The 8639-nt window shown below is 38.3% G+C and overlaps 1 protein-coding gene across 1 annotated transcript in view; it reads left to right on the top strand.

The window, feature by feature from the left end:
- Positions 1–1644: 1644 nt before the first annotated feature.
- Positions 1645–8639, top strand: part of pcp4b (Purkinje cell protein 4b) — a 41114-nt gene continuing 34119 nt past the window's right edge. Inside the window, exon 1 of the transcript XR_001421961.1 lies at positions 1645–1939. The gene's annotated coding sequence lies outside the window, so the exon portion shown is untranslated. The remainder of the gene's footprint in view (positions 1940–8639) is intronic.

Genomic DNA, 8639 nt, shown 5'->3' with positions numbered 1-8639 from the left:
TCAGCATTTTCAGTCCTTTTTCTAATAAACCATCAACAAAACTGGTAGGAAACTAAGTTTTTAACAAGGCATTTGACTTTAAAATGGGAGTTTTTAACATCCAGACATATTAAGCTGTGTAGCAGCGATGCTACACTGAGGGTGGCTCCAGATTGTGCAGCGTCTCACTAACTTTTATAAGCTTCCACTAAAATCCCAACACCATCTGGTGTGCTTGGCACAAGAAAAATGCTTTCCTCTCACCTTAAAATATCCCACACAGGGAAATTTTGCAAACTGTTCTTGCAGACCATGGATCCAAAAAAAAAAAAAAAAAAAAAGTTTCAGCCAGCTCCTGCTTCCACAGGCTCTGACAATTATGGACACACACAAGTCGGGTCAGGGCAGCAGAGGCGATTTTTATTTAATCACTTTCCTTTTTTCCTTTCCATCCATCAGAACTCTACTGGGGCTTCATGGCATTCCAGTAGCAGTAGGTGCACAAGCTTCAGTTTCCATCTACATCACAGCTTTGAGAAAATATTGGTCCTGTCTGAATCAATATCCATTTCCATGCATGGTTCACAAATCAAAGAAAGGCTGCCTGGAGGCTTTTTGGACCAAGTCTTAGGCTATGTTTTCCAAAACTTTACAATGTTTGTCTTTGATACATTGTTTTCTGACAACTGAGTCCAATACTTTATATAAAAAAGTTCTTTTATGCAGTAAAATCACACACTGCTTTAAAATAGTATTGCATCGTTTTTATGGTTGGCTCTCAAACTATGGTGGACGGCATCAGTGGACTCTGAAGTTGGAACTTGGATCAGTGGATGAAATCAAACCCCAATAAAACTTTTTCCAAGTTTGAAAGCCATTTGAGATGTTGCAGCACAACCTAGTAACGATGCACTACTCTCTGTACTTTATACTCTCATTGGGGGAGGCTATAAAGTACTGTTTTCTCATGAAAACTTTATGTGAAAAAAAATTGTCAGTGGCTGCAGGAGATGGGCAGCATCTCCTCTGCTACAACGAAAGAGCAAGTACAGACACCAGATGGATTTAAGCATTTAATATGCAACCTAAGAGTAAAACTGGAATGCAGTTACATAATACAACCAGCCTTTTTTTTTTTAGTTTATTATGCAGTGTTCCCTCTGCAAAAAAATCTGCTGTGTTTTCATGTTTAATTAGGAGAATGAATGAACACAAAGCTCAGTCATTACTGACTCTATTCAGCATTATGTTATTTTTTTTGTGGAAAACCTAACGAGCTTATTAGAATCGAGTAGACTTTAATGGACAAAATTATTGCCTTGTAAAAGTGAAAAGGTCAAGCATTTAACATCACATTGCCAGGCATTTTGTTTTCCTTGAACTTTTACATTTAGACACAGCACAACGATGAACAAAATTGAGATTGGGATTTAGAGTGACTGATTTTTTTTAAATTTTTTTTATTGATTTATACAAATAAAAAGCACCATGCATTTGTATTTAGCCTCCTATTCTCATCCGTTCCCCATAATAAGACAGATGGAGTCATTTCTGTGTTCACACCCCCGCATTTGAGCGCAGGCACAGGTGGAAATGACATATCCCCTCTTTGTGAGATAAGTTTGCACTGATGACATGGCGCCTGGTGCATGAAATGCCTCGCAGGAGTGAGAGGCTGTTAATCAGTCGCTCTATTTGGCTGATCATCGTGAAAAAAAGAGCTTACACAGCAGCGCTCCAAGAAGTTGGGTGGTGACTTGGGAGACACATTTGCCCACGGCGTTCCTATTGGTTTACCAGTGACGTGATGACACGGAGGAGTTGTGCTTAACACTTTATAAAGCCGCTCCGTCCGCGGCGAGCCGCTCTTTTAATAAAGACCGCTGAGGCTGAAACTCCGTTTCCATCCCACCTACTGGAAGCAAGCGAAACGTCTGCGATACTTTACACCATGAGTGAGGTAGGACTGGTTTTCTGTTTTTTTGTTTGTTTGTTTGTTTTGTTTTGTTTAAAAAAAAAAAAAGTGTCGGAATTTTATCCAAAACACGCACGAATCTTAACCCAGGAAGCGCTTGTTGAAACTGCATTTAAGACCGATTTGATGGTCAGGAAGGTTTCTAAGAGCCACCGTGTTGCTTTACATCGTATTAAAAAAAAAAAAAAAAAAAAAAAAAAAAAAAAAAAAAAAAAAAAAAACCATTATTCAGTGTATAGTTGTGCTGACAGTTGCTGAGTGTTGGATGGAGCGCAACAGATCCAGGATGGAAGAGAGGCGCAGTAATGCTGTTCCTACAGATTCACTCCTTTCACCGCTGAATGGGTTGCTTGCTGCACAGCACACGGGAAGAGGCGAAATTCCTGCACCATGTTAACAGGTGCAAAACTTATTAGTCCTTTCTCTGGCACACCTGGATCTCACGCGTTCAGGAAATCTTAGTAATGCAACTTCATCAGCAGGTGGACGGGAATCGTACCTGCTCTGATGTGGGTCTATCAGGGCGGTAGAAGTCAAACAAAAATATCTACCATTATCACACAAAACCCAGTCTTCACTCATCCATTTCAAAGTGAAGATTGGGGTGGAAAAAATACCACAGTTTTGCACATTTCCAACAATAAAGAACATTTCTAGCATTGTATTTTTAGCTCTTTTTTTGTATCTCTCCCAGCCCCGTCCAAACAACTCTTTCAGTTGTTTTGAAGGTCTTGACTTCTCCACAGATTGTAGAAAACCAGAGTCAGGCTGGAAATATCTTATATGTTGTGCAGCTAATAATATAATTAAAATGAGTTTTTCTTTTTGACAATAACAGTAAAGAAACAGCAAATCAATTGAGCATTAAAGTCAGGGTCTCCTCATTTTATCAGTCTGAACGCGTGATTTATGCTGTTGAGTGCAGTTTGAAATGCATCTAAAGAACATTTAAAATGCACTATTGTATAAAATACTCCTTTGTACTCGCATGTATTTTTCTTTTTCTTTTTTTTTTGCATGTGATAAGAATTTGCAGTTGATTCGTTATTTGTGCATAAAATTTGAGAGGACAAAGATAAATATTTTTAGGCAAAGAAAAAATTGCATTAATGTTGTCCAACTGGTTCTGCTTTTTTTCCCGTCACATATACTCTTTGCTTGCTTTTTTTTTTTTTTTTTTTTTTTGCTTTGAATCTTGAGCAAGTTCTCACTAAAGGAACTTGCATAGAAGGCTGCAGGTCCTCAAGAGTTTATTTGTAGAAATACAGCTTGTCTTTTCTTTAAATAGGTAGATGGGTATCAGCTTCCTTTTCTTCACAGACTGAATATTAATGTTTTTCACTGCTTCAAAGCTAGATGAGTGTATATAAAAAGAAACTATGACAGCAGAGGGATATCTCTTCTCTCTTTTTGGTGTGGTGACACGCTCTTTAACTGGTAATGTTTATTTTAAGAGACAGCAGGAGTCAAGAGTAAACACCAGGATATACATCATCTGGTGTAGTAATATTTACACTCAGTTTAAGTTTTTTGTGGCATGACGTGCAGAAGTGAAGTTCTCAGTTGAAGTTATGGTTGTAATCAGACTTCATAGTTGACTTAACTGAAGCTGGAGCAGTTCAGTGCGTTCTGGATGGACGAGTCTGCAGTGGTCAGCATTGCAGTGCTCGCTCCATCGTTGCTGCTCTGCACTCTTTGCCCTTAAACATCTTTTTTTCCTCCAAATATCCTGGCCAAGAATACAATAATGGGGGGGAGGGAACCTTACTTTGCTGCATTGTAGCACAGGCTACTGGACATTAATGGACTTTACTATAGTTGCACTATAAGCACCAGAAACTATCATGATGATTAATATGAATAATAGCTATTAAACTGGCCAGACTTTGCAATCAAACTCATGGATTTCTGTCTCTAAAGCAGCTGGCGTCTGTTTTAGGGATTGCTTTCCTTTTCTTTAAGGGTAAACTGTGGTTTAACAAACCAACTTCTAAACTCGGTGCACGTTATTCAGAGACATCATAGCCAACAATAGCCTAGAGAAGTGTTTCTCACTTATCAAGCAACAATCTGTTCATTGCTAACTCACCCAGCCTGATAAACTGGGTAACCAACTCTTCGGGTTTGTTATCTAGCAACAATATCTTCATGACCTGGTGCAACACCAGTTTCAGGTTTCACCACTGTTCCTCCTAACTGCTTAAAAACAAACAACATGGAGTGAATAAATACTGTGGATAAAACAGTAAAGGCCATGCCACCAGCTTGGCAGCATTTCATATATTTAAAACAAATAATTGTCAATATCAGCTGTTTTGAAACACTTTTATATTGATATGTTTTTCAGGCATATCGTCCAACCCTAACTAAGGCGCCTAGAGTATGGAAACCAAAATGGAGGCCAGTCAGTCATGTGAACTGCTGTCCAACATTTGGAATCCAAAGCTGAGAAACACTGGACTTAACTCAAAAAGCAGAGCTACTGTAATAATGAAATGTTTTACTGATTAAACAATTTACTATAAGTTTCACAGAATGTTTTTGTGATAGATTGAGTGCAGCAGCCTGGAGAAGCCAGCTATGGTTCAAGTATCACGGTTTGAGGAAGCAGCCTGTTGCTGAGGAAGAAGTCTGTTGCTGGGGTAGAGTAATTTGCCATGTTGTGCCCTTCATACAAGGAGTTGTATCTTTTACTTGCTTGCAAGCACACAGCTGCAGCTTGCACCTCCATGACTGCTAAGACGGAAGATGAGAGTTTAGGGTGGCTCCCTTTAGAGGGGGTGTAGAATAGAGAATAAAAATACACAGCAGTTCCTCATCTTTCTTCTCTCCGCCACCTCTCCATTACATATGACTAAATTGTTTTGCATATGATGTAGTGAAAACGGATTAATCAGTGGCAGTAAGAGCTTTAAATGAGGATTACAATAAAAAAAAAACTAAATGTTTCTGAGGGAAGATTGTCTCATGAAGCGCTATCCAGTTGTTTTTTTTTTTCAGGTGTGTTTGTGCAGTGAAATAGTTGTACCATTTTAATTGAATATTTGGTATGAAGGTGAGTACTTTAAGCCTGACGCCTCATTTCTACATTTAAGACTACATTTTATTTGAAGTGAGAGATTAAGTTGTTGAATTGAGTTGCCATGTCAACCAATCAATAAAGACTAGAGGGTTATCTTTATTTGGAGCGAAGCTTTATTTTAAATATCAGTGAGAGGCTGAAGAATTGACTCCAAAGATGCACAGAAATGTAAGCTATTTAAAATGTGATGTATTTTTGTGACATGTGGGTTATTAAAATGTGAGAGAGACCAAGACCTCCAGCAGATAATCAGAAGGCTTACCACAATCTGAGTTGTGGTAAAATTTTTTTTTTTTTTTTTTTTCTTTACGGATGATTTGGTGCAGCTGTGATTCATGACTTTAGAAAATAAGCCATCTTACAATGCAGACTTTCTAATCATGTTGTCTATTTCAAAATAATCAGTAAAATCCAATTTACAGAGACTTTTATTACACATAACAATGTGACGGCACATCTGCTTCTAAGATACATAATTAATAGTGAGAATGGGCTAAAAAAAACATCTTTTATGTAGTTGTCTACTGTCAGTGTCACCATTGGATTATTAGCAACATTTACTTTAACATCTTCCTGCCAATAGGATAAGAGATGGAAATTAGGAACCTGGCTATGATCTCAGGTTTTTAATACATATTGTCCATAAAAAGAAAGAAAGAAATTGAACATGTGCCAAAGTAATCAAGAGAACAAAAAACTGGTGATTATAAGTGTAATCAGCGTTGCATGAAGTCACAAGGAGATGGCTTGAAGGTCAAGGGGAGTGGAGGTGTGTGGTTTGCAGAGATGGTGGCAGTAAAAATCCACCACATTTATAAGATTATGATGTGTAAAATATTAATGAATTGGCCTCCATATGACCAATGGTGACCTCTTTAATTTGGGATGCATGGCTTTAGAAAAACATAATTGCAATATTCCAATTACATAATTGGAATTAATACATTACCAACATCCGTAGCAACTAACTCGCATATCCGTCATCCGTCTCTGTTTCCGTGGTTACAATGTCCTCGTCCCTCTCCAGGTCCATCTCTGTCTCTATCAAAGTAATCCCTGGGTACTCCAGCTGGGGGTTCTTTCTAAATTGTCCTTAGGTGTGAGTTTGTGGATACATGGTGGTTTGTCCTGTGTGTCTCTATGCTGTCCTGTGATGGACTGTCCAGAGTGGACATAGGCACCAACCGGCCTCTCTTACAACTTTGCAAGGATAATATAGACGATGGATGGAAAACTGATCAGATATTGTAGCTAAGGAGGAACTGCAGCATCACCCATAGTGACGTTGCTGTGATGACTGCTATTCATTGTGTTAGGGGAACTAAGAGGGAACTGAAATCTTGACTTATTTTCATTAATTGGACATGCATAGAAGCCTCACAAATAATCTCTATATCAGTTTGCAGTATTGCAAATGCCATCTAACCTAAAATGCCTCTATTTTAGGTTAAAATGTCATGTAAAGATGGCATCCAACTATGAACTATTTGAACTTCCTATCTAGAAACAGGTGGGATTTCAAGATGGTGATGTTTATAAAAAAAATGAGTTTAAACTACTGTATGTTGCTTATATTTGGGAAAAAAAATACCTGATTGTGACATTATTTCTGGAAATTGTAATGACATATTGATTAGCATTAACACGTTTGTGTGGGTGTGGAACTGAAGCGATGTTAAGGGTCCATGCAACAGGTCAAATGACACATTAATCAAATATGTATAACAATTAAAATATACCATCTAACCCACCTTAGGATCGAGTGAAGTTCAAGTTAACTTAATGTTGCTACACTTCTGAGCTATGAAGAGAGGTAAACAAAGAGTCAGCAAATCATTTTGACCAATGAAACTGGTGCCACTAACTGGTTCCATGATGCCATCATTTTTGTTTGTAGAGATTGCTGCCTCCATTGGCTGATCTTTAAGAGGTTAGGCAAAACCGCTTCTTTGTGTCCATATTGTGGAATCATCCTGTGAAAAGGTTTTCTTTTCTTTTTTCGCCGTTTGTTTGATCTAAATGTTCCTACACTGAAGAAAATGGCCTGAAATAAACATGCAACCACTGCAGTGCCATCATGTTACTAAGGCAACAAGGTTGGAGAGTTGTGCCGGAGACTATGCTTGCATTACACAGATATTAAAATGATACACACAACTAATATATAGTACATTTGCTGAATATTCTTCACATAAATCGCCTTTTATTTAATATTACAATTAAATCACAACATGAATCTGTTTGATTTTGTGAAAGAAACAAAAACACTGTTTTACTCTCTGTAAACTCTGTTTACAGAGAGTAAAACAGCAGACTGATTAGCGTTTCAGGATGAAGTCTTGTCAAGGACCATTTCTTTCAGTTTACGCCGTATGTTTCAGTGAAATCGATGCCCTCTGTTTCCTGCCTGTGTCGTTGAGCTCGAATGTTTTCTGATGAAGCGCTACACCATCATCCTGACAGGGAACCATCAAACACACTGAAAACAAAAGCAATGACAAAAGTGCCTGTAGCTCTGTTGTCCACCTGTGATTTTACAGTTCAATTAATGAGCAATCTGCTCCAACTTCAATAGACGACATATAGCTTATTGCTCGCAGCTGTAACTTTATGACAGTGTTATCTTAGTAGTAGTGGGTGGTATAACTTGTCATTTGAATGCGTTTGCCACAACTGTAAATGTTTTAAAAATGACTGAACCTTTCAATGTTGCAAGGAAGAGAAAGATGTAGCACCCCTCTTTTAGTCAGCTGACCAGCAGCATGCAGCAAAATGTGGGGAAGTTGGAAAACATTCCTGTGCTGCACGTCTGGGAAGACGTCTGGTCTCGTTGGCTCCTACCAGGATTTTGAACTATAGCAGGGGTGTCAAACTCAATTTCACCGAGGGCCACTTCAGCATATTGGCCACCCTCAACGGGCCTCATTGACGGTACAGATCAGGAGGGCATCCCTGCTAAAACACCCCAGACAAAAGGTTGACTTCCCTCATTCAGGTCTGTAGAGGCTCATAATGAGTCAATGGTCCAGGTGTGTTAGAGAAGGAACCATCTAAAGCTGCAGATGGTAGCTCTGGAAAACTAGACTTGGGCACCTCTAGCATAAATGTATAAAAATACAATGTTAAAAATAAATTAAACACCACCTCATATTGTTAAATAACTGATTTTATGTATTGAAGTTTTAAATATTACATTTGAGTTTCCATGGATGTAAAATTACTGCTCAGTTTAAAAATTATAATATTTAAATTAGTGTTTAAAGGTAAGCAAACAAATAATAAAAACAAGTCACATGGGCGGACATTATAGACTCAATCAATTAATTAAAAAAAATCCTTTCTGAATATCATCTCATGGTCTCTGAACTAAATGCGTCTTTCTGACCGGGAGCTGACAGCGTGTTGAAGAGTTATGGACCGGACGCTTTGGAGCGACAGGTTAGGAAGCGCATTACAAACCTTTGGTTGAAATGTAGTTTGTAGTCAATTCATGCTCAAAACCTATTTTAAGTCAATCATCAGCCTATAAAATGCTGGGGGGCCACATGTGGCCCCCCAGCATGTTTGAGCACCGTGCATGTGTCAAACATGGTGTAATGCATG

This window comes from Poecilia latipinna, unplaced genomic scaffold, assembly GCF_001443285.1.
Source record: "Poecilia latipinna isolate Pla-1442-1.1 unplaced genomic scaffold, P_latipinna-1.0 Scaffold2014, whole genome shotgun sequence".
Taxonomy (NCBI): Eukaryota; Metazoa; Chordata; class Actinopteri; order Cyprinodontiformes; family Poeciliidae; genus Poecilia; species Poecilia latipinna.
The sequence above is the reverse complement of the archived record's forward strand: the minus strand, read 5'-3'. Positions and strand labels throughout refer to the sequence as shown.